General features: G+C 39.3%; 1 non-coding gene across 1 annotated transcript; it reads left to right on the top strand.

Moving 5' to 3' along the window:
* Window positions 1-882: 882 nt before the first annotated feature.
* On the top strand, window positions 883-1,049 carry LOC141415776 (U1 spliceosomal RNA). Its single transcript, XR_012440730.1, has one exon. It is a non-coding gene; the product is annotated as a U1 spliceosomal RNA (small nuclear RNA).
* Window positions 1,050-13,038: the final 11,989 nt, after the last annotated feature.

The following is a 13,038-nucleotide window of genomic DNA, read 5'->3' as shown; positions in this document are numbered from 1 at the left end:
TGCATTTGCTAGGCAAGCTCTGCCACTTGAGCCATTTTCTTTCTTTTGAAGTCCTTATACATACGTACATGCAAAACTAATAGAGCTTAGAAGCTGTAGGTATATGTTTCAATAACACAGCAACTCTGAAAAGAAAAAAGAATGCCAAACTTCCTGCCCAAGGAGACTGAGCAGATGAATGTCACCTGGTCTTAGAAGGAGATTGGGGCAGGAGCATAGAGGAATTAGGCCCTGGATGTCCATAAAAGGCTGGACAGAGGTTGCACAACATGGGGGAGAATTGACTTAAGTATCAAGAGATTGCCCTGAATAGTTCTTTAGGAAATGGAAGGTTATTGGAATTGCCTTGTATTTTCAGTTTTGTTTTTGTTTTTGCAATGCTGAAGAAAGAACCCAGGGCCTGGCACATGCCAGACAAGCCTTCTACCACTGAGCAATACCTTCAGCCTAGAATCTCAAATGAAGTACACAAATATCACTATTCTAGTGAGTGTCAAATATCCACAAGGCTAAAACACTGAACAAAATGTTCTTCAGACCACCTCCCATCATAAAGTTTCTAGGTATGGATGTCCCTACCCAAATTGTCATAGTGATGCTGCACTTGCTTATGACCTGAGATTCTCCTGTATCCTCCCAAACTGCCTAGCATTTACACCAGCATAGCAGTAGTGAAGTATGTTGAAAAGACCTGGAGATTTACAGAAATGTCTAAAACCAAGAAAATGAAATGTCTGACGGTTGCTTTGATGTGGAGGAAAAAAATGTTTGACTAGGTGTTACAAACTATAGATAGAAGGAATGGGTTTGTGAAATAAATGTTTTTCTCTATATATAATTCAGTGACAGTGTGCAGGTGGAGATTAAGAATCACTGACTCTCATACTTAACCTGGCAGGGGAGATACCACCATCAAGAAGGTGGTTTTCCCAGGCTGAGGCTCATTCCTTGCACTCTGAATGTGCTGACTGACCCCTGTGACTTCCACAAATGCGGGAAACTCGACTGCATAATTTGTGGTAGTGGTTCACTGATTTCACGTTCTTCCCTAAAAAAAAAAGAATAACTGACTCTTACTTTTCATGAGATATAATATATCATAATGATGGATATTAAGAAGAGTAAATGAGAGAATTGAGATGAATAAAGAATGCCAAGAAACAGTAACATCTAGGGGAGTGCACTGAAGGAACATATATTTCAAGGGACAGTTCCTTAAAGGGACAGAGCAGAAGTCCAAAGGAAGAGCTTGGCAAGAGCTTAAAGCTGAAAAAAGAAACAAGCACAATAAAAGAAGATTCAGCCATGTGCTGGTGGCTCACTCCTGTCATCGTAGCCACTCAAGAGGCAGAGATCAGGAGGATCTCGGTTAGAAGCCAGCCCAGGCAAAATAGTTCTGCGAGACCCTATCTGCAAAAAACCTTTCACAGAAAAAGGGCTGGTGGAGTAGCTCAAGCTGTAGGCCCTGAGTTCAAGCTCCAGCACTGCAAAAAAAAAAAAAAAAAAAAGTTTCATAGGAAGATTGATATCTAGCACAGGAAGTAACTCCTCAAACTCTCCCTTCATCAAAAGCCTTTTTAAAAGAACAAATTAATGAATAAATCAAATTGTCCATAAATGTGATAAATACTCCCACTCAATACAACTTTTGTTTTTCGACTTGTATTTCTTCTGAGACTATGGCTACTTCAGATTTCAAGTTAAACATTGTACTCTACTTGCTGTTTTCAGAATGTCATTTTATCTTTCAGTAAGTTCAAGTTCTAACAAGTTTTTCTTGCTCTTTCTTATTTCTTTGACATCACCTCACAAAGTTGAGAACCCTCTTCTTACAAACTAACTCTCACCCTCTCTCACCTCATATACTTTTAAAAATTAAATTTTTGTGCTTGAAATCTACCTTGACACAAAGAGGATAATGAAAGGGTGGAACATTTACTTTATAAAGAAGCTACCAGAAACTCAATTTGCATTTGTTTGCTTAAAATTGTCAGAATAGGTACTGAATAGGGGTTGTCCGGTAATGTGTGGGCTAATCTTCTTTTTATGCAATAAATATCTCTTCTGTGGTATTTGATTTTATTCTTGTATAAGCAAGGGTAAATGTAATTATTTGAATTCTGGATAATCTCCTGTATAGCTGGGTAGATAAGGGCTTGGATGTACACAACACCAAAGTCAGGAAGAATGAGGTGTAAGCAGCCCACCTGAGACTAACCTGTGCTAAAAATAGTAGCGGTGAGAGTATGAAGCGACTCATAAAATAAATTACTGAAGTGGAATGGTTAGGCTCAGTGACAACAGCATATTGGAATAAGGGGGAAGGACAAATGTATAGAGATTTTTACACTAGTCTATTGGGAGGATGGCGAAGCCCTTAACCAAGATAGAGAATTATGGAGATCAATAAAAATTGTTGGAGAAAACGTATATTTGCCTTTTGGGGAGGTGGGGGTGGTACTGTGGTTTGTACTCAGGGCCCCATGCTTGCTAGACAGGCGGTCTTACTGCTTGAGCCACTCCACCAGTCCTTTTTTTGTGATGGGTTTTTTTAGGCCTCATGAACTATTTATTTGGCTTGGCTGGCTTCAAACCTCCATCTTCCTGATCTCTACCTCCCAAGTAGCTAGTTTTACAGCTGTGCACCACAGAAGCTTTTTTTAAAAAAATCAAGTTAGCAGTTTCTGGATATCACCCAGATGAATTCTAAATCTGATGTGAAGTTTAGTCACAGGTCTAGATTTGCTAGTCAACATAATATGTGAGAGTTAAAGTCAATTAGATCACTGAGGAGAAAGAATGAAGTAGTAAGAAACATAGGCTGGGACTAGTGGATTGGCTCAAGCAGTAAGAGTGCCTGCCTAGTAAGCATGAGGTCCTGAGTTCAAACCCAAGAGCCACAAAAAAAAGGAAAAACCTGGAGATAATGCACTGAACTCTTTATGGTCAGGGAGATTCTTTCTGTGTTCACCGTGTAGAAGAACCTAGAGTGTGGTACAATATAAGAGAATATTGATTATGGAAGGAAGAAAAGGCGTGACTTCCTTTTCAGGGATCAGATGCCTCTGAAGGAAGTAATATAGACTCTTTTGTGCAGCCAAGAGCATCTCACCTTCTAGACTCTGGAGATCTTATCTTTCCATCTTTTTCATGATCCCCTGTTGGTTCTTTAAATCATCTGCCTAGGCCTTGATCTTGTTTTTGTCATCTCAATACCAAGACTTTCTAAAATACATCAGAGTTCTGAACTAAAACTTTATTTCTTTTCTTCTACAGGATGTGCAAAGTGTCTTAAAAAGGACACTTCTTAAGGGATCTTGAGAAACACAGTATAAGCCCTTGTACGAATCATAGAGCAGGGAAGATGGGATACTTAGTGGTTGGCAGTTACAGGTCCATGATCTGGATATTAAGAATTTGTGATCAGCACAAATGGGCAAGCTTCTGTGACATCAATGTCATCAGGGAATGTGGAATAAAAGGAATTTCAGGATTGGTGGTTCTTGCAAATTCTTGTGTCCTTATTTTGTTTTTATTACTCTGGACTTGATTATTAGGCTACATAAACTGCTGACTGGCCCATACTCTGCCTGCTGGTTTCATCATTGGCAGGCAGTTCTCTGACCCATTTACTTCTGACCCTTGTTTTCCATTATTGTTGAAGGAAGACATTGGTTTTACTCTTGGGTCACATGTGCTTGCAACAACAGACTTTGTACCTTTTTTCAATGTTCACTCACTCACTATAAAGTCATCTCTAGTGCAGTTGAGGCCATTTTAGTTAACTGACTTTTTTCCTGACTGCTTCCAGCTCTTCCCATTCTCACTTAATTGCAGGACAATTTCTCCTCCATAAAACTTGACTTTAGTTCAGAAGGAAAAAATTCTATGCTACTTTGAACTCTGGGACATTAATCACTGCTTTGCTCCCTGCCACTTCTGCAAGATCCACCTCAGCAAGGGGCTTTGTACTGATTTTATCCAAAGACTTCAAGCAGCAAAAAGGGCATAAGTAGGCATTTGATAAGAAGGAGTTCTATTAGGGGTATCAGCTGTCTCCTGAGCTTGACCTAGGAAATGGAGAAAGAGGTATCTCCTTTCAGGTAAGATAGAGGCTAGTATCAGAAACTACCTTTTTCTTAGGCAGTCAACATCATCCTCTACTATAGTTTTCCAACATCTCCAGCAGAAACTTGCAAACTTACTTGGAGCAAACAGAGAAAAATGGTGATTTTTGCTCTTTCACTCTTCAGAAATGAGATTTCCACTTAGGAGTAGTATTACATGGTTAAGGGCAAACAATAGTGGGAAGGGGTCACACCATCAAAAGGGTCATCCTAGGAGAGAGAATTGAACCTGGAAGCAGTTAAATGTTCTTACAGCATTGAGCCCTGAGGTACACAATCCAGGTATACCAAGGATGCTGAGGGTCTTTGAAGGTGAAGAGGTAGAGAAAGAATGAGAGAGGGATGGGAGGAATAGATAGGATTATGGAGGGGAAATTAGAGGAGATGAACTTGTTCAGAGAAAGAAATTCAAAGAGAGAAAATAGGGAAATACTCAGGTGCATCCTCCATATTCATTAGGAAAGAGTTGCATGGTTGCACTTGGGATTCAGGGATGTTTGAATGAATGGAAAATAAGGAGCCCTCAGAAGAGAATGGAACTGATCATGATGGACTTCCTGTTTGTTCAGAAATTTAAACTAATTAAATGGTTTACAAAGACTGCAGGAACACATTAGCAAGAGAAGTGGCATGACCCAGTCATTGGGTTAGAACTATCCATCTGGAAGCAGTGTCAGTATTTGTTGGTAGAACAACTAAATTCAATAGATATCTTTTTTTTTTCTGAAAAGAATGAAGGAGGCATAATGAGGAACTGAGAAAGTATGAGAGTAAAGAGTAAAAAAGGGGGGGACTAGGGAGAGGAGGGAGAAGAAAAGGGAATGATAGAGAGTGAATAATATCAAAATACATTGCATCTATGTAGGAACTTGACATAATGAAACCCACAGGAAGTCATTGAACAATAGGGGATGAGAAGGAAGGGTGAGGGAGACTAATAGAGGGAGTGAATCTGATTAAAGTACAATGTATTCATGGGTGAAATGCCATGGCAAAACCCATTCAAGCAATGAATATACACGTGAAAAAAGAAGGACAAGAGTGTAAAATAGTACCTGCTAGGCGTGGGAGGGGGGAAGGTGAATGGAGGGGGTGAAGGAGAGTGAGTATGGTTGATTGTACTTTATGTACTTGTATGAAAACAGATCAATGAAACCTGTTGAAATCATTTTAAGTAGGAAGAGAGTGGGATGAGGTAGAACAACGGTGGGGGTGAACGTAATGAGGGTATATTATAAGCATATATGGAAATGTCACAATGAAACTTCTTTGTAAAACTAATATATGCTCATAGAAATGTTAAAAACGTATTTACTGTCAGACAGTGTAAGATTTGTTGGCAAGAATAACAACAACTTCAAGAACAGATATTTGAATATGAAAGTTAGAACAGATTTTCAAGTGGACCAGCCTACTCCACATTCATGTTCTATTAAATCTGTCCTTCTCCTTGTACACATCCAATCTATTTTCCTATCCTGATGGATGCTCATCTCTGAAGTTCCATAGATATCCTCTGGAACATCCTTTTCCCAACACCACACACAAACACTTAAACCTAAGTCTCTGTCCTTCACATCCTTATCCTGCCTTTACAGACTTCAAACACGGTACATGGGACCAAGGCCTCAGCTTTTTTATGGAGACTAATCTTACTGGAACTGTCCAAGAATGGCCTCCTGGCTGTGTGAAGCTGAATACTATCCAATACCCCTACTTTCTGGAGAGAACTCATGTGCCTGGGAAGACTATCTGCACAGGTTAAACAGAAGGAGGAAGATGAGGGCAATGGCCCATGCCTATAATCCCAGTGACTTGGGAGTCAGAAATCAGGAGGGTCAAGGTTCAAGGTCAGCTCAGGCAAAAAGTTAGCGAGACCCATTTCAACAAATAAGCTGGGCATGGGTGTGCACCTGTGATCCCAAGTACATAGGAAGCGTAGGAAGCAGGATCAAAGATTGTGTCCAAGGCTGATCTTAACTGAAAAATAACCTAAAGCAAAAATGGATAGGAGGTATCTCAAGTGGTAGAGTACCTGCCTATCAAGAGTAAGGCCCTGCTAGGCACAGGTGGCTCATGCCTATAATCCTATCTACTGAGAAGGCAGAGATCAGGGGAATCACATTTGGACGCAAGCTGGGGCAAATAGTTCTCAAGACTCTGTTTTGAAAATGCCCAACACAAAAAAGGGCTGGTGGAGTGGCTCAAGTGATAGAGCACCTGCCTAGCAAGCATAAGGCCCTGAGTTCAAATGCCAGTAAAGCCAAAATAAATAAATAAATAAAAGTTGAGGCCTTAAATTCAAGCCCCAGTAGAGAGAGAGAGAAGAAGGAGGAGGAGTTGAGGGGAGGAGCAGTTCTGTTCTCCTTCCCTTTTTCTCACTGCACCAATGTGTCTCCAATACTTCTATTTCTCTATCTCCAAGCCATAGTTCCCTTTAGGCATGAGAGATTAGAGATGATTTCTAGAATAACCATCTGAGGCTTAGTTTCTGTGCCAACAAGTCCTGATTACAAGTTCTTCTCCATAATTTGTTCCCTTCCCAATTCTGAGCCCCCAGGAGATCTTGGTTAATATATCTGTCCCACCTACTCCCACTGAGTCTGCATGGACTATAAATATGAAGTTTTTTTTTTTTTTTTGGTAGCACTGAGGTTTGAACTCATGACTTTGCTCTTGCAAAGTAGAGCTTTACCATTTTGCTCTTGTTATTTTGGAGATAGGGTCTTGTGAACTATTTGCCCAGGCTGATCCTCCCAGTCTTAGCCTCCCAAGTATCTAGGATTACAGGCATGAACCACTGGTGCCTGGCTTAAATGTGAGATCTTGATATAGGGGCAAGAATGTAGAAAGCAGGAACCATTAACAGCCAGCTTCTTTTTAAGTTCTTTTTCAAACTGCTTATTGTGTGGGGAGTCTCCCTCCCTCTTCCTTATAGTTGCTCTTAAAGAAAGAATAGAAAAATGAGGGATGGTCCAAAAAGGCAGGAATACTCAAAATGTGCTTTTCTGACTAGCTGCTAGTCAATAAACTGTTACTTTTATATAGCAAATTAAGGAGATTGTACCAAGTGTAAATCAATGAAACTAAACTTAATTCAATTGATATGATTATTTGTATTATTATTTTTTTAGTGACAAAAATAGCAAGCTGATTCATTATAGTGAAAACTCCAAATATCTTCTCAAAAGGGCAATTTGACAGCATTAGTCTATAGGACAGTCAGCATATTAACTCCTTTTCTTATATATTCTGGGATCAGTCAGAAATGGGTTCCACAACTACTTCATTGAAACTGTTTCAAAAACTGACTTTTGCCTTTTAGAATATCTTCTTCTTTATCATATCAGCCTTCAACTCTCTGCCATTCTCTCTTCTATCTTCAACTGTCCCAATGCTGCCTGGAGCTTTTCCTATAGGAAAAACATTTGCCAATGTTCCTTCAGTATTAGTTCCAGGGCTTGTGTATGTATATTCTAAGACAATGTGATAAGGTAAAGTTAGAATTAAATTTTGTTCCTAGAAAATTTTAAAAGGAGTACTTTCCTTTTATTTCAGAGCACAAAACACCTAGCATTAACTCCATTATGCCTGAGAAGATGGGAGAAAAGCTCTTACAGATTGAATTTTACTCATTTGTTCTATTGCCTTCCTTACCATGACACACCTCCATGATCCCATAGAACAACATTTGCTCAGAGAACTCTGAAAAGTTTCAGTGTTGTTAGATTTCTCTATATATCCAGGATTTGAGAAGCTTTTCACTGAGTCCTTCTTTCATTTTAAATGGCAAGATCGAGAAGAAAGTCTGGTCCTGAAATGTAGAAAATGAGGAAGAACAATCTTCTAAGATGTGCCTTGAATGGAAAAGTGAAGAAAGTACAGGGAATGGGTTGTTTTCCCATTAAGAACCATTTTTCTGCTATTTCTCCAACCTAAGTCTTACCTGGAGCTGCTGGGGAACTGTGCAGATTCTATGATGCCCTCAGGGTCTCTTACACACTAAGCAATGGGCTATCTCATCTTCTTCACATAAAATCTCTATTTCCATTCTATCTCTATCTCCTTTCTATGTGTCTTACACAGTGCCCCCTTCAGTACCTTCTCAGTAAGTCTCTCCCCCAATAAGGTTTTTCACCATAGAAGATGAGGTTTCATCTATCAGTTTTTCTGCTTAGAGACACTTATTTAAAGACAGTTGAGGAGTTGAAAACAGAAAAGAGTCCATTGAAATCAACATACATGAAAGGAGGAGCACTGGCTGACAGTGAGAGCACAAACCAATGAAAGAGTAATGAAGGGATGATGAGATGAGATGGAAGCAAGAAATAGAAAGGAAATTTCCCTCAAACACACTAGTGACATCAAATTCCATTTTTTTCTCAAGGGACATGTAACTGTAGTTACAGGCCCAAACTCCAGGAGTTATGCATGTCAGTTTTGGTCACTTGCCTCAATACACCAAATAAAGAGATGAGTGGTGGTAAAGGGCATAGAAAGATTTATTAAAATGGTAGGGGTACTCCACGAGAAGAGGCAAAGTAAACACTGCAACCCATCTTTAGGGTACAGACATGAGATTTAGGCTTAAATTGAGAAGAAATTGGAGCAGGAAGAGAGAGGTATTCATAATTAAACAATCCCAGGCAGAGTGTGAAAGTGTGGACTGTTTACTCTTTATCTCAGTTCTTGTTCTACAAGGGGTCACAGAGAAGCTATTGCAGTCATCCCTTGAGGGAGGAATCTGGTTCCCACGAAGTGATTATTTCTGCTCCAGGTTGCAGCTTCATCATTATAGGTAATTGTCCTCATTTGAAGTGAGGGTGGTTTTTCCTGCTAGTTTCTGCTATTCCTTTTTTTGAGGGGTAGTTTTGGTCCCTTTTCATAAAGATATTATCAATCAGTCATGTCCTTCCTGGAAACCAAGGTGATTGCAGAGGAGAGAGGCTAGAGTAAAGGAGACAGAAATAAAATGGAAGCAGTGATGTCAAGTTTTTTTTCCCCACTTTTAGTTAAACCATAAGTCCAAGCAAGGAATCAGTGCTTTTTAGCAAAAGCAGTTTCTAACTGCCTGTTAAAGACAGACTGAATCTCCTAGCAAGTGAGGTACTATTGTAAGTAACGATCCTCCCTGTCCATTCTTCCTTGTTCCTATAAACATTATATATTAAGTTTCCTTATGCCTCTAGTAGGAACAACTAGGTCATTCTTCCTGGCTTGTTCCCTAAATAGAATAACTCCCCTAAAAACATCTCTAGTAGAGAATTTTCACTTTTCTTCAACAGTAGTTAAACAGTTCAACTTCTCTGAAAATCAAAGTGTACTAGTCCATTCAGGATTCTAACCCAAAATATCATCATCTAGGTAAGTTATGAACAACAGAAATTTATTTTTTGTAGTTCTGAGGCTGGGATGCCCAAGGTCATGGTGCTGGCAGACAGCAACTCTGAGGACTTATTCCTCAGACATGCCATTTTCTAGTTGCCTCCTCACAAGCTGTAGAAGCCTCTTTATAAACTCGTTAATCTCATTTAGTAGGGCTGTGCCCTCATGAGCTACTCTTCTCCTACAGGCCTCTCCTCTTGATTACATCACTTTAAAGGTTCAGTAGGAAGATATACATGAAAAATCATACAAATTAAATTTTCTAAATCATATGATCATGAATATATTGTAGCAGAGAGGAGGGCCAGAAAAGAAGCAAGCAAGTCTGTGTTCTGATAATGTAGCATGGGGGAGGGGATGGCACAGCAGGGAGATAAGACTTAAAAAATCTAAACATGAAGAAGGTCAAGCAGCACTGGGGGTGAAGTAGCCAACAGAGTTACATAACACCATATGTGGATTAAACCTTGCTTTTTGCTTGCAAGGGTATATAAGGTATATAAGGTGAGACCTCTTTGCCCTTGGGGCTCAGCCTTTGGATGTGAATCCACTGAGCTGCTGCCAACACGTTAATAAGTATTGTTTCCAGAAAAGCCTTGGTGTCCTGTTTCCCTGCTTGAGTATCCCATAACAATATTAGGCAAATCATATCATAAAAATAGTACCAGGGAGAAAGCTACAAATGAGAGAAATCTAAGGGACAAAAAGGCCTTTCCGAGGTGAAGGAGAGAAGGAATACTATACATTAATATTTCTGGTGGGAGAAATTCTACTCTGTGTTTTGAAAAGATGACAATGCCTGCTTAGTGGGGAGCTAGAGGGAGGCTGGCATAGATAGACTAGACAGAGGACAGACCATGTGGTAAATCTTAATAGTTTTGTCTTGAATTTAAGAATGACAAGTCATTGAAAGTTTCTGAAGAAATAATGGTAGCACACATCTGTAATCCCACTTGTACAAAAGTGTAAGTTAAGAGGATCACAGTCTGAGGCCAGCCTGGGCAAAAAGTAGGAGATCCTATCTGAAAAATAACCAAAGCAAAAAGGGCAGGAGGTGTGGCTCAAGAGGTAGGGCATTTCCTTGAGTTCGAATCTCCAATACTGCCTCCCTCCAAAAAGGAAAGAAATGATAATTTCAGATTTGCATTTTGAAACATGAATTCAATTTCTAGTCAAGAAAATTTGAAAAATATTCAAGAGGAGATAATTTAGAAATGAAAGGATCACTTATGAAATACTTTTGTCCATGGCAGTGTAAGTAAAAATATGGTTGGGTTTGAGATGTTTAAACTTTGAAAACATGGGACATTATGCCCATGAATTAAGAAGAAAAATGAGACAGGCAGGATGACTCCTGGTATAAATCAAAATCAAAAACAGAAAGGTAGACAAGATTTAATTTTTCTTTTTCTTTTTTTTAATGGTGGTACTAGGGTTTGAACTCAGGGCTTCACCACTTGGATCACTTGGCCAATCCTGCTTTGTGTTGGGTACTTGGAAGATAGGGTCTTTCGAACTATTTGCTGGCTTCGAAACTTGATCCTCCTGTTTTCCTTCTAAGTAGCTAGGATTATAAGTGTGGGCACCAGGCAAGATTTAGTTGTTATCATTGAAAGATTTCAATGGCTAAAAGGAAAACAAATTAGCAAATTATACTTCAAAAGGAAAGAGAAGATACATTGACAGCAAAAATGGAGCACTTATCTCACACATACTGATTTCTATCAAGTTTTTTAGAGGCAAATGCCCTACAGAATCATGAAGCATGTGTAAAAGTTAAGCAGAGCTAGTATGGAGAATATAATGAACAGATAGTGATTGAAAAAAGTTGGGGTTTATTTTGATGTAATTTTTAAATAGATGCTTAAACTGCTTTTGCTAAAAAGCACTGACTTCTAACTTGGGCCTATGAATTAAAACCAGGAGAAGCTTGGCATCCCTGCTGCCATTTTAAATCTGTTTTTGCTCTAAGCAATTTTCTTTGCAGTCACTTTGGGATCACCCTGGATTCCAGAAAGCACAGAAGTGATAACATCTTTATGACAAGGGACTGAAACTTCTTGTAAGGGACAGGAACAGTGGAGGCTTGCAGGACAGACCACCCCTCCAAATGAGGATAATTATCTGTAATGGTGAGGCTGCACCCTGGAGAAGGAGCAGTCATCTCATGAGAACCACATTGCTCCACTGTAGTGAAGACTGCAATAATATCTTCTCCAGAACTCCTCTCTGAACCCTCAGATTGAGATAATGGTCAACTAGACCACACCTGTGACTGGGCCTGTTTAATTATGTATACCTTTGTTCTCTGCCCCCAGTTCTTTTGTCTTCGGAAACCTACAACTCATGTCTGTACCCTACAACTCATGTCTGTACCCTGAAGATGGGTTGAGCACTTACTCTGCCTCTTCCCACAGCATGTCCAAGACCATATAATAAATCTTTCTTTGCCTTCATTATGCCTCTTTGTTTGGTGTTTAGAGGCAGGTGGACTAATCTGGCATATGTAATCTCAGGAGTTTGGACCTTGGGTCCAAAATTTCAGTTTCAATTTTATTTGTCAACTTTTGAAAGAGACAACAAAATGATTACATGTACATACAGAAACAAATTTATTTTAAAGTATTGATTCCCATGATTACAGAGACTGGCAAGTCAAAATTTTGCAGGCTACAGGCCCAGAACAGACAATGGAGGCAGCTTAGGTCCAAAGGCCTTTTGCTATCAGAATTCCTCCCAGTGGTGGGAGGTCAGTCTTTTGTTCTATTCAGGCCTCGGAATGAGGTCCACCCACATTATGGAAGAGAGTCTGCTTTATTCAAAGTCCACCCATTTAAATGTTAATTTCACCTGAAAACACCCTTATAGAATAGTCCAGAATGGCCACACACAGTGGTCAACAGGTAATGAAAAGCAACTGAAACATTCAAATGATTGTCTAATTTTCCTTTATGATTAGGAGAAGGAGCCCAGTTGTTACTTCATACTGTAATCTGAAGAAGCAGGATTTAGTATGTAAGTAGAGAAGGGTGAAGTAAGCACTCAAAGAAAAATAAAACACAAGTTTTAAGCATCTATATCCTGGATGAATTGGATTTACTTTAACATATTTTATTCATTAATGCAATCTTTCCAACTATGAATTTGCATTCCCATTCCCAGGGAAGGCCAACTGGGAGTTAGAAAGAAACTAGATTTACCATCATTAATCATTTGGGAAAAGCAAGTTAAAATCACAACGAGACACTACTTCACATACACTAAAAAGGTCACAATCAAAAAGAAGCCAGCCTAAAAAAGGGCTGGTGGCATGGCTTAAGGTGTAGACCCCGAGTTCAAACTCTAGGACTGCAAAAAAAAAAAAAAAGCAAACAACAAAGCCCAGTGCTACCAAAATTAAAGTAAAATAAAATAAAAGTGTAAACATAGTTACCATATGACTTAGCAATTCCACTCCTACTTATATATCCAAGAAAAAAGGGAAACACAATTCCACGAAAAATTGTGTGTAAGGTTTATGGCAGCA

The sequence above is a fragment of the Castor canadensis genome, chromosome 1 (genome assembly GCF_047511655.1).
Source record: "Castor canadensis chromosome 1, mCasCan1.hap1v2, whole genome shotgun sequence".
Taxonomy (NCBI): Eukaryota; Metazoa; Chordata; class Mammalia; order Rodentia; family Castoridae; genus Castor; species Castor canadensis.
Note: the sequence above shows the minus strand (reverse complement) of the source record. Positions and strands in the feature narration are given on the sequence as shown.